At 32.7% G+C, this 22158-nt stretch overlaps 2 pseudogenes; both read left to right on the top strand.

Annotated features, from left to right (window-relative positions):
* Nucleotides 1–10057: 10057 nt before the first annotated feature.
* LOC149564436 (receptor-like protein 37) lies at nucleotides 10058–12846 on the top strand (annotated as a pseudogene).
* LOC149564435 (uncharacterized) lies at nucleotides 12060–16467 on the top strand (annotated as a pseudogene).
* The last annotated feature ends 5691 nt before the right edge of the window (nucleotides 16468–22158 follow it).

The raw sequence follows: 22158 nt of genomic DNA, 5'->3' as shown, positions 1-22158 counted from the left end.
AGAGTCCTCCTTGAACTACTGAAAAGAAGTTTCCACAATCATGTCAGTCTTAAAAGAAAGATCAAGTGATTGAGGGTTAGAATGTTCCCTCTCAACAAGTGGAGAAGAATTCTCCTTAACAAAGAGAAGATGGATGTCATCAATAATGTCTCCCACATCTTCAATGTAAGAAACCACAAACAACACTACAATGTCTAGAAAGAAGTCATCCCATGAAGCTGATGTTCGAAATATTCTTAACTAGTCTAAGTTACTGAGAGGGGAGGGGGGAATTAGTAACTTCTAAAACTTCTACAATTTTAACTCTTAATCCAACAATCCTATTATGTACACCCTATTTTTCAAAGTGCTAGGATCAACATCAGTGTAGCATTAAAAATATTCATCCAATTTTGGGTGGAAGTTGGGGAATTTTGTGGGAGCATGTTTGTCCAATTCTCATAAAAAAAATGTGATTTCATCTTTTCCACTCACATTAGGGCTAAAGGTGGGTTGTATTTAGCATAGGTGAAATGCCAAGATAGTCTAGATTTAAAGAACTAGGAACTAGTTGCATCATAATTGTTTCAACATGATGCCATTAAAGTATTCCTCTTCAAAGTTCTTCTCCTCCTTAGTTGCAAAAAGTTTGATTCGACAACTTGCTATGGGATGGATCATGTTGTTCTTTATGGGATAATATTTTGATATGCCCAAACATAATGAATCAATGATAATAGCTCTTTGTATTTAGATAGGGAATTAGAAGTTAAATTTCTTTGTCTTGCATTTAAGTAGTTCAAAATCGATTTCATTTGTTTCTATTGATTTTTTCGCACATTCGAATTGTGGTTAACTTTTTCAAAGGTAATTCTTACCATTTGGAAACACATATAAATACTTTACAATTCTTTAAAAAATGGTAAAAAAACTATTGATGACTAGAACTACCATATAAATTTTATATATTAGTTTGTTAACAACAAGGAATTATTTTCTTTAATGTTTCATCCTAAGAAGTTGTATTAAAAATCACATATTGTTGAATTGATTGCTTTATTATTTGTTTCACTGGCAATAATGTACAACAATTTAGTATCAATACTAAATAGAATAAAACTAAAAAATTACTTGTGTGTAATTTTAATCATTTTATAATCATAAGAAAGTGTTACTTATATATATTTAGTTGGTCAAATTCATTTGGATTGGTTAATGGATTCATGTCGAGCTTCCAATTGTTGACCAATAGCCATTAAATGAGACCAAGCTAGTTAAAAGTTTGTTGGGGAAACTTTTGGAGGACTTTATGACATTATTGAAACTCCCATCCCCAACTCATAAATAAGGAAAAATATGGAAAAGATGACATGATCTTGGGTTGAAGTAAAATCTCAAGAATCGATGCACTTAATGAGCCATATGAAACCTACGTGTACATTCCCCAACTTATAACGAATGGTTGGATATAAAGGCTCCATATGCTGGCCCAAAAATGGAAGCCAAGGATGTAACCATGCATGTATTGGCATAGTCTCCCTGGGAGGATCCCAAGTATCTACTGTTGTTATTAATTTGGGCGTCACTATATGATCTAGAATGTTATGAAGTACTAAAGCATGTAGTAACTTCTCCTATGTCTCTTGAAAATGTAGCATAGGTTCAGGGTCCCTTGGCTCCCAAGAATTTGTAGCAACTATTCTCAGTACTATAAGATTAACTTCAATGAAGAGTTGAGTGTAAGGAGTTGAAGAAGCAAGTTCTGCTTCTGTGTAAATGCAAAAATCATGAGGCTCGTTCACTTGCATTAAGCCTTTTCCATAATGACATTACCTCTAAACCATGGAAAGGATGTTGAAGTGGTTCCCAACCTTGAAACACTCTTATAAACAATGCCAGAGCTAAACATTATGCATAATAGAGAACATCTTATCTAGTGTAGTACAAGATTGAGTAATTCTGCCTATAAAATTCTATCTTCTATAAGGTACAACATTGACCAATTGTGCATATAAGGAAATATATGCATTGGAATACATGTGAGTGCCCATTACAATTGGTATTCTATAATGGCAGATCTAACATATGGAATTAATGAAACCTTGAGAATCCTATTAGGCTCTACAACAATCTTAACAAATTTAGTAATCATGCGTAATAGAATAGAAGACATTTAGTACTATTTATAGTAGGAATAATAAATTAAAATGTTTCAAAGATCTTTTAACAAAACATCTAGTTCTATACGTGCAAGATGACTCACAATCAAATACTACAATGAGTTGTAAAGTTGTGAGTTAGTTCATAAAGGGATAACCGCAAAGGAACAATCTCAGTTCTAAAGCTATGAAGAGGAGCTCCAAATGCCATTTAGGTGGTGGTAGGTTGCTAGTTTGAGGGAACTTGTTAAATCTACTCCTATTTTTTCAATGTTGAACTTGATTAGAATAAATTTACAAGTTTCACCTACCATGAACTGAGAATTCAACAAAGTCTTTCAAATATTTTTGCATAAATGTCAGTGCACTAGTGATATATGGTGATTTTGAGGTTACACTATAGGTGTACAAAAAACACCGAGATCCACATATAATATACAAAATTGCATGGGGATGGGGGTACTTGGGGTATGTGTATGGGTACGGGTACAGGTACAACTATTTTTTATAATAGGGACGAGGGTACTTGGGTATGTCAAACATTTATAGAAAACCTAAATTTATGAGTCATGACAATGAGTTTTCAAATCAAGAACAGTGATAAATTTTGCAAATGTAATGTATTTTTTTCAGTTTCAAATTTGTTGTATGTTTGTAATAATAATTTATGATAAATGTTTAGATGCATAACATAGAGGGCAGGCTTTAAAACTGAACAAGAAGATCATAAATCAATATGACAATGACATATTCCAAATGATAAATTTATGGCTTTAACACTGATAACATTTTATTGCTGATCAATATTGTATCAAAATTTCAAACTGATTGGGTATTGAATTAAGCTTGATAAACAAATGATAGAGAAGGAAAACTTTAAACATGAACAAGATCATAAATCATATGATGATGACATATTGGAAATGATAAACTTATGCTTAAATAGTGATAAATTTTATTGTTAAACAATATTCTATCAAAGCTTTTAATTGATTAGGTATTGAATTTAATGTCATACATGAACATATCTAATTTGATGTCATACATGAACATATCTAATTTAATGTCATACATGAACAAACATATCATATAGTAACCAATAATGTCATAAGTCTAATAATTTCATGCATCAAATAAATGTCATACATCAAATATAAAATGTCATATATACATCAAATGTATATCAAATATGTCTAGTGATATAAAATCCAACATATATGTTTGCTAATGCCTATACATGTACATGTCTATCAACTATATCTTCTCCTTACCACGAGGGGAAGGAAACAAATCTCTAGAGATATTTGGTTGTCGTGTGGAGGGAGACAGTGGTGATGATGGGGTCTTCCTCACACACTCACTCGTCCTCTTGTTGAGGCTCTTCTCTAACTTGAGCTGACACAAAATAACTAGATATGAAACAATAATTATTATACATTGAAATCAAATATATGTAGACACAAAATTAATTATTTTCTTACTACCATCAAATATTTGCTCTGCAAGTCCACCTCGAAGGCTCGTGGACGATTAGGTGTAACAAGACCCTACAACAATTCAATCAATATAATCACTTATAAATAACATTAGAAATTTTGATACTAACTATTATAAACAACAACTAAAACCAAGAAAATTCTTTCATACCTCAGCCAATGGCTATGAACTAGCCATAGCTGAAGCCACTCCATGATCGATGGACTGCTGAAGATAAGGAGTCGTCTCTGATGTCAAGAGTTGCATGTCATACAATACACATTACATGTAACATGAAACATGAAACAAATATAATCAAATGAATTAAATTAACATGAAACAAATGTAGCTCTATGAAGCTTATATCACATCTAGGCTCGGAGTCTGTAGTAAATGTTGATGGTTCTATAGAGAACTGATGCACAAGCATTTTTTTTGTCAATCCTTAATATGATTACTTAATAAATATATGTATTAATTCAAATGGTTAAATTGATACATATCTCTAGACTCATCAACAGGACAAAAAATGGGGTCGTGGGATCGCTACTAAGGCAACCAACCCTCTGACCCTGAATTTTAAACAATGTCAATAGATGCTAATTAATTATTCATTCACTATACATATGAAATGTGATCAAATTAGTTTAAATTATAATTGTAATTTACTTATGTGTTAATGCCAAATGTCTCATTCAAGAACTGATTAGTGACGAGCCCATCATCTGCACCATCTCCAGCATGACTGCCAAATGTGCATAAGGATTCACATGATGTGCATATGTGACCATGATGCATAGAAGGCTCCCCCTCAACTAATGAACTCCTGCAGTGAATGAGGGTCTATGTGAAAGCATTAATAGTCCTTAGAGCATTGACCTCTACATGTTCCTTTACAACTGAAGGAATAGTCACATGCTCACCCTGTGGCTTGACCACATGTGCCCTAACTACATTAGGGTCATGACGTGCCCCCGACCTCTCAAATAATGACCCACCACCTCTACCCTGAGAGTTTAATTTATCAAAATAATTGGGGATCTCCCCAAGGACAAACTAACAGTGTAATTTTCTTAAGAAATACATGGGGACCTTGTGATTATTTCAAGGAGGGGCATCAAAAACCATCCATTATCTATCCAAAAAATTATTTCTAATAGCATCGTGTATGCACCAATGGATGACAAATTGTTTATTACTCTCTCTAACAGTATCTTGTTCACCAAGTTTTCTAAATAATGCACATATTATACCTTCTGGTATATATATTTTTTAACATCTTGATATGATAATTTATTTGCATAATATCTTTTTTGTTCATCCCTCTGAACTTGTCAAACATCTAACTAAACACTAACAGAAGCTATGTAGGTCTTAATGGATTTGAGGGATAATGCCAATTGAGCTCTCATTGGATTGATTTGTCCACATTATTTCAACCAACCAATGAGACCTTCTAATTCAGTTTTGCCTCTTTCTATTTCATTTATTATATTTTCTTGTGTGCTAGGTGGAGGTCTTGCAATTGGTTCAAATTGTGGAATTTGTTGTTCTTCTTGTGGAGGGTTTTAGTTTTGATCTTCTTGAGAGTTTTGGCTTTGACCTTCTTGGGGATTTCCCAGCTCATTATTGACATTTCTTGATAAGAATTCAATTGAAATCTAAATAAATAAACAAATCTAAAGAAAAATTGAAAAAAACCTACAAAACAATATAAAAAACATATCAAACAATGCAAAAAGAAAGTTAGATAACATATGGTGTGCTTGTGATCTCGAACTTCGATTGTGTCAACTTTTTGGCACCACAAATTGGTGCACTTACTCACATGTAGAAGTTGCAAAGCTCTGTCAAAAGCAACTCTTGATATAAGGAGCCTCCACTAAAATAGAACCTGACGAGGTAGAGAAGACTGTAATCTACATCAAATTAGGAGGCACAGAAAGGCAAACAACTAACTTGAAGATAAAAATGGCATGACACACCAAAGCCTAAAGAGTTGATTAATTGAAAATGGAAGGGTATAACTAAAGCAGGAATGAAAAGAAGAGTGTTTATATGGTAAATGATCCATCTCACCAAAATGCATAGGTACCTAGCCACTACATCCGCCTAGTACATAGGAAATTTTTTTGAATAGATAGTTCACTCCATTGAGCCAAGTAAGCATGATAAAAAGAAGAAGAACCCCTCTAATGCAAACAAGGGTGACGTGATATGCAACTCGAAAACTAGGCCAAAAGAACTACAAGTCAATGAACCAATGAACCATGATCAAGATGCATAAAAGAGTACATGTGTGTGTAATGAGGTGATCAAATTTCAAAAATGTCATGAGGCTAATGTCTTAGAAGGGAAGCTCATTGGACAAAGGAAAATGGAAAACAAACACAATACATCAATCCCCCATGGCACTTTAATCATGAGTAGTGCATGTACAATAAGGCACAAGATATAATGAGTCCCAAGAATACAATAATCTGCACGAGCGTCCTCAGATGACACTACTCGAATCAAAAGGCAAAAACTATTGAAACAAAAATACAGATGCAATATGGCACTTTATCTCAATGCATTTGTGAGAATTCATACAAATGATATCAACAATGATCAGAAATGGAAAAGAGTTGTTACAACATATAGTACTTAACCTAGAAGAATAAATCTTATGCCATGAAATTGATCCCGGGACTTGAAATACCCAAGATTTCCACCATAATACAATAAACAAGAAACCATAATAAAAAGAGATTGTTTTAGAATCTAGAAGATAAACCATCATTTTTGGAAAGAGTATTGAACACGATTTTCAAAAATATAATGTTTTCAAAAAATAGAGTTGGGATACTCAAGATATGCCCTCCAGAGTGAAAAATAGAAAATTCACCTTTGACTACCCAAATAGGTGACCAAACTATATCAAAACCCAAAAATTATTATGACATTGTCTCTGTCTTGAAACCAGCTTTTCGATGCTTCTTTCTGATCAGAAAAAGACCTCTATATGCTTAAGATACAACCAAAAGATGTTAGTATTTCACTACTTTAAAATTGACGGCCTAGTGACCGTCACAGCAAAAGAGAATGCCACATGGTAGTGGGTCCATAAAGGTTGACGTGGCACCTAACACATGGCAGGTGTTGATGTGGCACCAATGCCACATGGCAAGCATTAGTGATGCCATGTGGGCAGAGGAGGGCCGGTAGAAGATGCCACATTGTCGATGTATAGAGCTATTGGTGAAGTGGTGCTCGAATGACAGAGGTGGCGTAGCTTGTGGCTGGGCCATGGTGGCAACGGAACAAAGATTGCAGGCGATGGAGGTAGTGCATGCAACAGTTGGAGGAGAGTCTCGACGAAGTGGTGATGAGTGGCAACAACATGGTGGCCATGGAGTGACACTCAAGAAATGAAAGGTCGATAGTCGAGAAAGGGCCAGTGGGTCAGAAAAATGCCTATCGGCTGACAAATTTTAAAAAATCATCGCTAGTGCCAGAATGAGGCAGTGGTGCTGGAAAATGGGTCAATGAACTGAAAAATTGGTCTGTGGTCTATTTTTTAAAATCGTTGAAAAATCTTCTCAATCTGCGTGCAGGAGGTCATATGACCTTGTAGGCAAAAAAATTGCCTTTCGAATCAACATTGTCAAAAATAGATGAACTTTATATGGAAATGGGAGTTTTGACATCTTCTGAATCCAACTATGAGGTTGGTTTGGCCTCAAAGTGCTCCAAAATTCAAATATCACCTCCCTCCCCCCTAATAAAAAATATTTGAAAAACACTAGATTTGCTCTGTTAAACCCTCATTCTCCTTTTTTCTCCAAATACCAAACAAGCTACAATAGATCTAGCTTTGATACCATGAAGGATTTGAGCAAATATGTAAAAAAAATCCACGAAGCCCTCAAATACCTACATGTAGAAAACCTGTCACAAATGAGAAAAAGATAAGAGAAGAAAACCTGTCACATGGTTGAAGACATGGGTCCTATCTAAGTATTAATTGACTTAATTTGGATCATAGTGGTGATTGAGCATAATTTTTATATATCTGTATTATGTTAGGTTGGCTATTACACCTAATAGATGTTTGTTTTTGTAATTGATATAAATATGAGACCAATTTGTAGTTGTAAGTGTGAGTGATATATAGATATTGTTAGTTGGGTAGGTGGGTGAATTAATTGTATGCTTGATCAAATCAGACTTAACTTATTAAATCCAATTTCAATAACCACTAATATGAAGAAGGCAAAGAGATAGAGCATGCACAATGACACAATGATTTCTTAGCTACAGAAACTCTTGATCAAATACAAGATGCCACATGGTCGGTATGCAAAGCCGTTGGCAGAGTGGTGCTCAAATGATAGAAGGAGGCAGTGCAGCTTGTAGTCAGGCCATGGTGGTGGCAGAGCAGAGACTGCAAGCGACAGAGGCAAGGCATGCGATAGTTGGAGGAGAGTCTTAGTGAAGTGGTGACAAGTGGCAGCGGCACAGTGGCCATGGAGCGATGCTCGAAAAATTAAAGGGCGGTAGTCAGGAAAGGGCCTATGGGCCAAAAAATTCTTGCGGGCTGACAAATTTTTAAAAAATCACCACCAATGCCAAAATGAGGTACTGGTGTTGGAAAATGGGTCCACAAGTTGAAAAATTAGTCTATGGTCCTTTTTTTTTTTAATTGTTGAAAAAATCTTCTTGATCTACATGTAGGAGGTTGTACGGCCTTGTAGGCAAAAAAATTGCCTTTTGAATCAATGTTGTCAAAAATAGACGAACTTTATATGAAAATGGGGTTTTGACACCTTCTGAATCCAACTATGAGGTCAGTTTGGCCTCAAAGTGCTCCAAAATTCAGAGAACTGCCGCCCCCCACCCTCTCCCCCAAAAAAAAAAAAAAAATCTAAAAAACACCAGATCTAATTTGTCAAACCCTCATTCTCCTTTTTTCTCCAAATACCAAACAAGTTACAACAAATCTAGCTTTGATACCATGAAGGATTTGAGCAAATATGCAAAAAAAATCCATAAAGCCCTCAAATACCTGCATGTAGAAAACCTATCACAAAGAAGAAAAAGACAAGAGAAGAAACCCTGTCACATGGTTGAAGGCATGGGTCCTATCTAAGTATTAATTGACTTATTTTGGATCATAGTGGTGATTGAGCATAATTTTTATATATTTTATTATGTTAGGTTGGCTAGTACACCTAATAGATGTTTTTTTTTGTAATCAATATAAATATGAGACCAATTTGTAGTTGTAAGTGTGAGTGATATATGGATATTGTTAACTGGGTAGGTGGGTGAATCAGTTGCATGCTTGATCAAATGAAACTTAACTTATCAAATCCAATTTCAATAACCAGTAATATGAACAAGGCGAAGAGATAAAGCAAACACAATGACACAATGATTTGTTAGCTAGGGAAACCCCTGATTAGAGGGAAAATCCTTATGGGGATGGAAACCAGAATATCATGTACTTATATGAAAGTTTGATAGAAGTTACTTTAATACCACAATACTTTCACATGTTACTCTATTGTGCTCGCGTAGTTCATTCATGTTCTAAGTTTTACATTTGTGCATGTAAAAAATACATCATGTATCTAAAGTTATGCCTTTCCCTCTTGGATGTTCTATTAGGGGATAAATCGATTTAATGTTTTACCATGCTTGAATAGGTGTTTATTGACATTGAGGACTACTTCACTAATTTCTTTAATACATTTCAGGGGCATTTAAGAGTTTTCAAAAAAAAAAAAAAAGTGTATCTATACCACACATACATTTTGCATGCTTTATTATCATATATGTTTACATGCCCATTTCATCATGTATGTATTAATGCTTATACTTTACTTGAGAACATGCTCACATTCTTTATCTAGATATTGTTAATCCTTTAAACATTTGAATATTTTTATATGTACAAGATATTTGTCCTTAAACTTGTTTCCATACTATTATTACAAAAATAAAAGTATTTATTTTTAATTTTTAATTTATTATATTTAATATATATAGTTATTTTAAAATATTTACCACATATTAATAAAAACATTTACCTTCACTGTTCATTTATATAAATTAATAATAATGTTTTATCCATATATTAGTAGATGAAAATACGTCGTCCTGCTTTTCTTTGCGACATGAGTGATTTTCTTCCGCTCAAAAAAGTCGTGAAACTTTAGACCCGAGAAAATCGCAGGAGATATTTTATTCTGCCGCCGTGTTTGACAAGCCACTTTCGTCGCTCAATTTTCTCTTCATTTTCTTTAAATACGAGACTGACTTGGAAATTTTGTTAGCCTGCTCTTTCGACGCAACAGCCTTCCATCTCGTGGATGGACTTTTCCACATACTTCCAGTTTGAATGATCTATAAATCTGCCTCACCTTCCAATCCCCATTTCATCATCAGACAAGAGAAGATAAGAGAAGCCTCTGATATTTGCAGAGTAAAGCAACTCATTCCTAGTGAGAATTCTAATATTGTATTGCTTTTCTCTATTTCTGGAAGGCAATACAAAATGGGTTTGGGGATTCGGGTGCTGTTCTTATTTCTCCCATCTATTATTTCTGCTCTGCCTGTTTGGAAGGGGAACGTAATTCTCTCATGGATTTCAAGCAAGGCATTAACTTCACTTATTCCAGAGAAGAGCAGTTGATCGAGCCACTGGAGTCGTGGAGAGGGTTGAACTGCTGCAGTTGGGAAGGAGTTGGCTGCCACCCACGCACCGCCCACGTCATCACCCTCGACCTCAGTCACTTGGAGTATCCCATCCAGTGGAGTGAAGTTCGAGGGGGCCTTTTCCAACTCCTCCATTTGGAGCACTTGGACCTCTCTTACAATTACTTCTACCCTCTTTCCATCCCTCCACAAATTGGAGAGCTCAGGAGGCTCAAGTACCTCAGCTTAGATGACTGTGGATTTAGTGGCCAAATTCCAAGAGAAGTGACTAATCTGCAGCAATTGGAGCACTTGGACCTCAGCTACAATCAGCTCCACGGCGCAATTCCAATGGAGATGGGCAACATCTCCACCTTGAAATTCCTCGACCTCAGCGATAATGATGGTTTGGAGAGCGACAAGTTGGGTGAGTGGATAACACGTCTGAGAGGGCTGGAGCATCTTGGACTGAGCAGCATGAATCTCACAATGGCAGAAGATACTTGGTTGAGAGGATACTTGCTCTCTCTCGCCAATCTCACCGCACTTTCCATGGGCAATTGCGGGCTTTCAGGAGAAATTCCTCCCTTCTTTGCAAATCTCTCACGCCTTCAGCAGTTGGACCATTGGGGGAATTCATTCAGAGGTAACATTCCTACATTTCTTCGAACTCCCCTTCTGTCATCGCTTGATCTTTCTTGGAACAATTTGGAAGGTTCTATTCCGTCCTCTTTAAGCACCCTCTCCAATCTGAAGTCCCTTTATCTCAGTTCAAACAAATTAAATGGCAGCATTCCGCCTGCTCTAGGGAATCTCTCAGCCCTGAAACTTCTTGATTTGAAGAATAATTCTTTGAGCGGTCCTATCCCAACTTCCTTTGCTAAGCTATCCAACCTACATATGCTTGATTTATCCAACAATAGATTAAATGAAACTTTCTCATTTTTCATTTTGAACAATTGCACCAAGCTGTACATGTTGGATCTCTCAAGCAATACGTTGACCATAAAAATCAGCGCCTCTATCATTCCCAAATTTCAGTTTGAGTACTTAGCTTTACGTGAGTGTAATGTTGGAGGAAGTTTCCCTGCTTTCATTTCAACACAATATTCCATTAGATATTTAGATCTGTCAAACAATTCTCATAGTGGCTTTATTCCAGATTGGCTTTGGGGATTCACATATATTGAGTACATAGATCTTTCAGATAACTTATTTGATGGATCAATTATAAAATTAATAGATAAATATACACAAAATTTCCGATTTCTTTCTTTAGCTGGAAATAATCTTTACGGCTATATTCCAGCTTCTATTTTTAAACTGAAGAATTTGGATATTTTAGATTTGTCAAATAATAAGTTCAATGGAAAAATACCCCAATGTCTCCAGAATTGTTCTAAATTGACTGTCTTAAATTTGGAGAAGAATAATTTAGAAGGGATGATTCCAAATATATGTAAAGGAATGGATTCTCTTGAGAGATTGAAATTAGGAGACAATTCATTTGAAGGGTAAATTCTAGCATCTTTTGGAAAATGTAGAAATTTACAACTCCTTGATTTGAGAAACAATAATTTGCATGGTAACATTTCAAGATGGGTTGAAACCTTGGAAAATCTCAAAATTTTAATTTTAAAAAATAACAGTTTTAAGGGTCCAATCCCATTACAATTAACCAAATTACAAAATCTTCAGATTTTAGATATGTCCATAAATAAATTTTCAGGGACCATTCCAAAAGATTTTATGAAGTTAGCCAAAATGGCAAATCAATTAGAAAATACAAACATGCTCGAGCATCAGGCTGATAATTTTCTAACATTGAAATATTATATAGATGAAATAACGGTTTACAATAAAGGGCAAAATATGGAGTTTACAAAAATTTTGACATTAGTGAAATGTCTAGATCTTTCTAGCAATAATTTATCGGGTAGCATTCCTTGGGATATTGGATCCCTCAAAGGTTTGATTATTCTCAACATTTCAAGAAATCATTTCAGTGGAGAGATTCCCGTGTCTATTGGAGAGATGACACTACTTCAATCACTTGATCTTTCTCAAAATAACCTATCAGGGGCAATTCTTACTGAGCTACAACTTCTCACATCCTTAAGTTACTTTAATGTCTCCTACAATAACCTATCAGGGATGATACCACAAGGAGGACAAATGATGACATTTGATTCTACATTCTTCAACAACAATCCAGGTCTATCTGGTCTACAAATATATGTGGCATGTTCAAGTACTCTTCCTAATTCTTCAAAGGCACACCAGGAAGATGATCAAGATTTTGATGAAGATTTAGAGGATGACATGTGGTGGGATATGGGATTGGCAACAGGATTTGTAGTAGGCTTCTCAATTGTAATAGGAATGTTGTGTCTCAACAAAACATGGAGTATCCCATGCATTAAAATCATGGATGATATTATTCTCTCTCTATTTTAAATATAAAGAGAGCATTTGTATTCAGCAAAATATTGTTAGAATTTGTGACTTAATAGCTCATATATATTATAGTATAAGTTTATTTATGATAAAATATTTAGATTATGAAACACATTTCTAGTATTAATAATGTTAATTAATATTAATATCTCAAATACTCTAGAAAAATTATAGAATTTTATTCATGAATATCTATAAAAATACTTTGAAGTAAATAAATCTTAATATATTTTATTAAGGCTCTGGAATTATGATATGTTGTTTAAATTGATCATCTATTGCAAAAAATTTTACTTAAATATAAGCATGTGTGGCCTATTGAAATACAATACCATCATCTGAAAACTCTACTATTTTATTTTAACAAGGCTCGAACTTGGGGAAGGTTGTGAAATGAGTTCATTCAAAAAAGGTATGGCAAAGAATATCATACTATCAAGAAAAGACAATACATTAAAAGAAAACTTGTGGGAATTTATACCATCTAAAAACAAATTAATGCAATATTTGTTTAGCTTGAAGGAAATCAAATAGTGTGCAAATATTATTGTTTGAAGTCTCAATACCTTTCTTTATTTATGATTGTCAAATAATATGATCTTTATGTTAGTTAATCAGTACAAAATTTTCAACTGCACAACACACTCCTTTTTACTAATCACTATTGAGATATATGCTCAAAATAAATGTGCACAAGGTCAATGGTAGATCCATGACAACTTATTTGATTAGTATTGAGATATATGCTCAAAAGAAATGTGCACAAGGTCAATGGTAGTTTCATGACAACTTGTTTAATTTGCCTATGTTGTCAATATAATTTTCATATTTATAGGAAATCTCTCAAGTCTCTTAGATGTATAAATATGTATAATTGCTAATGGATATGAATTAAAGAATACTATGGACATTTAAGCTATGCCCTTTTTGTGCAGCAATCTTTCCTCTTTAAAATGACATCTAAACAAAAATGGAAAACTTCACAAATTCCATAGTTTCATAAGATGGGATTCATTCACATCTGTTGAAAAGAAAGCACTTCAATATCAAATCTTTAGAATAGATATTACAATTTACAATCAAAGATTTACATTGTCGAATTTTCATATGTAAGTTGTGAACTATAAATATCTCGTTTAATGAATTGGCTAGTTAGGTCAATAACGAATAGAAAGAAATAGAGCATGTTTCACATTTAGATAGCTCTGAGAATTTTTTTTTTCAATTTTTAATTTTTAAAATGAAAGATGTGAGTTATAAGATCTTTAAAAACAAGGGTTGCAAGCATCAAAGTTTTTGTCTTTAGCGTGGTGGGGTTTGAGATAAGAGTTGAGTCAAACTGTACATGTAGAATTTTCATCAGATTGTGAGGTTTTCATATTCATAAACTATAATCTTCGATGGGTAGCTTGAAAAGGAAAATTGAACAAAAAAATTAATTGCATAAGAATTTTGGTTTGATCAAAGAAAGTTTGACAAAGAAAAAAATGACATGTTGTTTCCCAGGTTCCTCTAATGTTGCTCTCACTCCTCACCAAGAGCAGAAATTTTAGAGGTATGCTCTTAACTAGAGAGTAGAAGCGGTATAACCAGATTTCCCAACAATTCAAGCAATCTAGGCATATTTAAGATAATGACTCACAACCTTCGCAACTATGAATGTATGCGAGTTACTTTAAGCCTTTTCCAACTCCTCCATTTGGAGCACTTAGACCTCTCTAATTACAATAACTTCAACCCTCTTTCCATTCATCCACAAATTAGAGAGCTCAGGAGGCTCAAGTAGCTCAGCTTATTTGGCTGTCAATTTAGTGGCCAAATTCCAAGAGAAGTGACTAAGCTGCAGAAATTAGAGCACTTGGACCTCAGCCACAATGATCTCCATGGTGCCATTCCAAGGGAGATGGGTAACATCTCCACCTTGAAATTCCTCGATCTCTCTTTTAATGAAGGTTTGCAGAGCAACAAGTTGGGTGAGTGGATAACACGTCTGAGAGGGCTAGAGCATCTTGGACAGAGCAACATGAATCCCATAATGGCAAAAGATACTTGGTTGGGAGGATACTTGCTCTCTCTCGCCAATCTCACTGCACCTTCCATGGCCAATTGCTAAGCTATCCAACCTAAATATGCTTGATTTGGCCAACAATAGATTAAATGGAACTTTCTCATTTTTCAATTTGAACAATTGCCCCAAACTTTATGGTTTGGATCTCTCAAGCAATATGTTGACCGTAAAAGTCAATGCTTCTATCATTTCCAAATTTTAGCTTGAGTACTTAGCTTTATGTGGGTGTAATGTTGGAGGAAGTTTCCCTACATTCATTTCAACTCAATTTTCCATTAGTTATTTAAAATTTTCAAATAATTCTCTTAGAGGCTTTATTCCAAATTGGCTTTGGGGATTCACAGATATCGAGTACATAGATCTTTCAGATAACTTATTTGATGGATCAATTTCAAAATCAATACATAAAGATACACAAAATATTTAGTTTCTTTCTCTGGTGGGAAATAATCTTGATGGTTATATTCTAACTTCTATTTTTAAACTGGAGAGTTTGGATATTTTAGATTTCTCAAATAATAAGCTCAATGGAAAAATACCCCAATGTCTCCAGCATTGTTCTATATTGATTGTCGTAAATTTAGAGAAGAAGAATTTACAAGAGAAGATTCCAAATATATGTAAGGGAATGGATTCTCTTGAGACATTGAAATTAGGAGACAATGCATTTGAAGGGTATATTCCATCATCTTTTGGAAAATGTAGAAATTTAAAAATCCTTGATTTGAGAAACAATAATTTGCAAGGTAACATTACAGGATGGGTTGAAACCTTGGGCAATCTCCAAATTTTAATTTTAAAAAATAATAGTTTTAAGGGTCCAATCCCATTACAATTAACCAAATTACAAAATCTTCAGATTTTAGAGCCATCAAAAAATAAATTTTTAAAAACCATTCCAAATGACTTTATGAAGTTAACCACAATGGCAAATCAATCAAAAAATACAAACATGCTTGAATATTGGGCACCTAGGTTTGAAACATCGAACTATTATATAGATGAAATAACAGTTTACAGTAAAGGGCAGATTATGGAGCTTATGAAAATTTTGAGATTAGTGAAATGTCTTGATCTTTCTAGCAATAATTTGTTAGCTAGAATTCCTTGGGATATTGGATCGCTCAAAGGTTGACTATTCTCAACATTTCAAGAAATAATTTCTATGGAGATATTCCTAAGTCTATTGGAAATATGACACTACTCCAATCACTTGATCTTTCTCAAAATTATCTATTAGGGGCAATTCTTACTGAGCTACAACTTCTGACATCCTTAAGTTACTTTAATGTCTCCTACAATAACCTATCAGGGATGATACCGCAAGGAGGACAAATGATGACATTTGATTCTACATTCTTCAGTAACAATCCATGTTTATGTGGTCTACAAATATATGTGTCATGTTCAAGTACTCTTCCTAATTCTTCAAAGGTACACCAAGAAGATGATCAATAATCTAATGAAGATTCAGAGGATGATATATGGTGGGATATGGGAATGGCAATAGGGTTTGCAGTTGGATTTTCAATTGTAATAGGAATGTTGTGTCTCAACAAAACATGGAGTATCCCATGCATTAAAATCATGGATGATATTATTCTCTCTCTATTTAAAATACAAAGAGAGCATTTATATTCAACATAATATTGTTAGAATTTGTGGTTCAATACATTATATATTATAATATAAGTTTATTTATGATAAAATATTTAGATTGTGAAACACATTTCCAGTATTAATAACATTAATAAATATTAATATCTCAAGTGCTCCAAAAAAAAAGAGAATATTTTTATCATGAATCTTTATAAAAATGCTTTGAAGTAAATAAATCTTAAAATATTTTATCTTCCTATTATTATATTGTTTTCATAAGGTTCTAGAATTATGATACATTGTTCAAATTGATCATCTATTGCATTGAAATATACTAAAATATAAGCATGCATGGCCTATTGATATACAATACTACAAACTGAAAACTTTTTTTTTTTTTTTAACAAGGCATGAATTTGAGGAAGGTTGCAAAATGGCTCCATTCGAAAAATGTATGGCAAAGAATGGCATATTGTCAAGTAAGGATAGTATATCAAAACAAACTTGTGAGAATTTATGCCATTTGAAAGAAAATTAATACAATATTTATTTAGCTTGAAGGAAATCAAACAGTGTGCAAATATTATTGTTTGAAGTGTCAATACCTTTCTTCATTTACAATTGTAAGCTAATATGAACTTTACATTAGTTATTCAATATGAAATTTTAAAATAATTAATTTTAAATATCAAATATAATCTAAACAAGTAGAGAATGTAGTACAAAATGAGTTTGATGGATTAAAAGAAAATACACTCTCACATGTAGAAATTGTTCTAATCAAATAATTAACATTATAAAAATCAAAGGAAATTTCCATGACATTTGTTAACATTTCATAATCAGATCACACAATGATTACAAATAAATCTTTCACAATTGTCAATAGCTGATTTGTACTATTACTCTGGAGCTATTTTCAACTGCACAACACACTCTTCTTTACTAATCACTTTTGAGATATATGCTCAAAAGATATGTGCACAAGGTCAATGGTAGTTCTGTGGCAACTTATTTAATTTTCATATTTATAGGAAATCTGTTGAGTCTCTTAGATGTATAAGTATGTATATCTGTTATTGGATATGAATTTAACATTTATGTTTTACCTTTTATGTGTAGTAAAGTTTCCTCTTTAAAAGGACAACTCAACAGAAATGGAAAACTTCGTAAATTCGAGCACTTTTGGTGGAGTGATTGGGGTTTTTCTTGTTGGCATTCTTCATCTTTTCCTGAGTTCTAGGCTCACTTGGGGAGTTCTCCCTCCAAGGATCCTCCTCTCCATGCTGCTTGGATTGTTGGCCCTCATTTATTCTTTGACATAACTGACTGGAAAGGAATCGACAAGTCTTTCAAGAAGTCTGAATTAGTGTTTTTATTTCCTACTCTGTCTGTTCACTAGAGGAACAAAATTCTCTCCTGGGTTTCAAGCAAGGCATTGAATTAAATTTTTACAGAGAATACCAGTTGGTAATGTCGCTGGAGTCATGGAGTGGGTTGAACTGCTGCAGTTGGGAAGGAGTGGGCTGCCACCCACACTCCACCAACGTCATCACCCTTGACTTGAGTTACTTGGAGTATGAGTACTCCATCCAGTGGAGTGAGGTTCGGATGGGGTTGTTCCAACTCCTCCATTTGGAGCGCTTGGACCTCCCTCCACAAATTGGAGCGCTCAGGCGGCTCAAGTACCTCGGCTTACTTGACTATGAATTTAGAGGCCAAATTCCAAGAGAAGTGGCTAAGCTATAGAAAATGGAGCACTTGGACCTCAGCTACAATCATATCCATGGTGCCATTCCAAGGGAGATGGGTAGCATCTTCTTGAAATGCAACACAATCTCCATATAAAAAAACTTAACAATGTTAGTTTAAAAGCATATTAAAAGTACAAATTGTACAAATTTATAAATCTGGCATAAAAATTTAAAAAGAATAAAGACCTAAACTTTTGTAACCTAAAACATGCTAACTTATGAAATGGTTTCAGATGTGGTCTTATCATTGCCAATCACAGAACACAAACTATGTCAGTGAGACAAAGATTTACAAAAACTGCGTGAGATCAAAACCTATGGTTTGAAGGTGAGACAAGGTTTGAGTGTGGGACAATAAATGTTGTGTACTGTAGGAGATCCCCTCCAAGGAAAAACCTATCAGCTTAATTATCATTTTTATTTATTAATATATTGTTTTCTGAAGGCTCTAGAATTATGATACGACATTCAAATTGATCATCTACTACATTAAAATATATTGTAATATAAGCATGTATGGACTGTTGAACTACAATACTATCATTTGAAAAAATTTCCTATTTTATGTTAACAAGTTGTGATTTTGGGGAAGGTTGCCAAATGAGCTCATTCAAAAAAGGTATGGAAAATAAGGGTGTGTCAAGAAAGGAAGCTACATTAAAAAAAAGAGCTTTGGAAGAGCTTGAGTCCCTACCTTGTGCAAAGTGGAATGTATGTCATGTATGTGAATTTGACTTTGTTGAGATCATTGAGCCCTAAATAGTAAGAGGTCACAAATTTTTGTGAATGTACTAAAATCCTTAGAAATCTTACACTAAGATTTTAAAGCCTGAGTCCCTAGCTCTTGTAAAAACTAAGAGGTAGATTTGTGTGATGGTCAAATTTTTTTTTAAGAGATATATTTGTGTGGTAGTTAAATCATAATTAGTAAGTAGTGAAAAGCATAAAGAGAGGTCACATTAGTCTTTGAATGGTTTTGACTCTAAATGCTCAATTTTCAAGAACTCCTTGACCTAGTCTATGTGGGCTTTTGTATTCTAGGAAGCTCTAGCTTTGGATTATCCTAATAAAATATTTCAATCAAAATTAAATTTGCATCAACAAAACAAAAGAGTTTACTATGCAAAGTATGAGACCAACATCTATTATACATGAAATCATGATAGCAATATCAAATTATACTTCTTGTGCAACATATCTTGTACTTAAAACATGTTAAATGTAAATTCTTAATTTTATAAATAATTATAAACTATATTTTAACCATAAATACTTATTATTTTATTAATATTTTAAAAAAATCATTATCTATATTACAAAAATTTAGAAATGAATTTCAAATTAAATATTTATAATAAAAATAAACAATATGATAAAAAATTAAATTTAAATTTCACATGAAAATTTATAATATATTTAAAAAATAAGAGAACAATAGTATTTATAATTAAATTTAAATTTTTTGTATTTCTTAAATGAAATTTTCAATAAATATTAGAAATGAATTTCAAATTAGATATTTATAGTGTGTGTGTGTGTGTGTATGTATATACATATACATATATATGTATATATGTATATCTATATATACATATATACATATATGTATATGTATATATATGTATATACATATATAAACATATATATATATATACATATATGTATATATATACACACATATATACATATATATATATATGTATATATACATATATGTATATATATATATATATACATATATGTATATATATATATATACATATATATATATATACATATATGTATATATACATATATATATATATATATACATATATGTATATATGTATATCTATACATACATACATACATACATACATACATACAGATATATATATGTGTGTGTGTGTGTATAATAAAAAATTATTTTTTAATTAAATTTAAATTTCACATGAAAATTTATAAGATATTAAAAAATAAGAGAACAATGATATTTGTAATTAAAATAAAAATATTTATATTTCTTAAAAAAAAAATTCAATGAATAAGGCTTTTTAAGAGTAAAATAAAATAAAATAATATATAAATGACCCAAAGCTCTGAAAAATCATTTAACACTGAAATGATCGTTAAAATTTCCTTTCATAGCCAAAAACTAATACTAATAATAGTAATGAAAATAAATGTGCCCTTAAAACTATAAACATAAGAGACACATTTTAGATTTACAATGTATTACAATTGGACACATTGACATATCACCTAGCAACTATCACATTATTCAGCCCAAAACAAAATGCACCATTACTTCTAGCTCAAAATAGTTATTCAAAATTGAAACAAGAAGAAGAAGAAAAATTAGGGCAAACCATGTTATATCATTATCAGTAATGAAGTATAGTGACATTGTAATAAATGGTTGCATTGCCAGATTTTCTATCGAATGAGTGAGTGCGGGTGAGTGTGTACCCTTGAGCCAGACTAAATTTCCTACTTCCTCCCAAAATTGACATCTCTCTAACCTTGACAAAGACAACTGTCTAAATTTATGAGTTATTCTAATGAATTGATTGCCATGTTTATAGTGATTTTTAGATCTAGTTGTCGTGTTTATAGTGATTTCTACAACTAATTGCCATGCTTCAAAATCAACACAGGAGACTTGTCCTAGAGATGATCGTTTCCATCGCGGGTGTCTTCAAACCTTTTTGATAGTAAACCAAATTCCTATCGAGAAAAATGTCTTCTTTTAACTAAAAATCTTTAGGATAGTAGAATAGATTCGTTAGACTCAAAGTTACATTCATCCCTATTATGTAATCTGAAACTGACTTCTACTCATTTATGTTAGTGTTGTAATTCCTAAGGCCCTGTTTGGTTGGGGAAGATGAATTTGTCACATAACCAAGTTTTCGAATACCCGGCTATGCATTTTAGGAAGATAATTGGACCGTTTGGTTGACACAGAAGATAAATATACAAATCCATATTATGCGTTTGGTTGCTAATTTAGAAATTGGAATTGGAAAGGAATATGACTGTGAATATCTTTTTCTTGCATTTGGTTGTTCATTTTTGAATTGGAATTGGAATTTGAAGTAAAAATGTTTAATCTTATTTTATTAGTGAAACACAAGTATTATAATGAGTAAAGCATTAATATTTAATTTAATATTTATGATTACTAATTTATTTATAATTAGACTATATTATTATTATTTTTATTCTTGAATATTCACAGTTTTATTTTGTTAGTAAAGAATACATAAAATAATAATTATTTTTATTTTTATTCTATTTATTAGCAAAGAAAAGTAAAAAATGATCATACTTGCAATCATTTCTACAAAGTTATAAATTGTCCCATAGTTGGGAATTATGATCATATGTATTTATATATTTTTGGAAAATTATATAAGACAAATTTATCGTTGATTTTTTTCAATCTTTTTTCCTTGTCGAGCTTCATCTAAACTTCATAATTGTTGAACTTGAACTCGAACCTTGTGACTTAGCCATTAAATATGAGAACACTTGGAAATCCACACTCTATACCATTATGCCCCACATTTGGCGAGAAACCCTCTTATGCTGCTCATTCTTCTCATTACTGTCTATATTGTTAGATGGTCAATCCTGCATATATAAACTATGTATAGATCAAACATATACCAATATTCAAATAACAATGTCATCAAAGTATGTTCAAATTATCAATGTGATCCAAATATGTTTAAATTAGCTATGTGATCAATAATTCAATGTTGCATATGTAGCATAAGATAGAAGATAGAAAAATAATATCCATGAACTGATGAGAAAGAACAATATCCATGATCTAAATGGTGGTGTGAAAATGCACCATTAAATACAAAAACACTAGGAAATCCATGCTCTATACCCTTATGCCCCATATTCGATGAGAAACCCTCTCATGTTGCTCAATCTTTCCATTACTATCTATATTATTAGATGGTCAATCTTGCATTTACTAACTAAACATGCT

The sequence above is a fragment of the Cupressus sempervirens genome, chromosome 3 (assembly GCF_028749045.1).
Source record: "Cupressus sempervirens isolate cs-2001-9-10 chromosome 3, ASM2874904v1, whole genome shotgun sequence".
Classification (NCBI taxonomy): Eukaryota; Viridiplantae; Streptophyta; class Pinopsida; order Cupressales; family Cupressaceae; genus Cupressus; species Cupressus sempervirens.
This window is presented reverse-complemented; position numbering and strand designations above follow the sequence as displayed.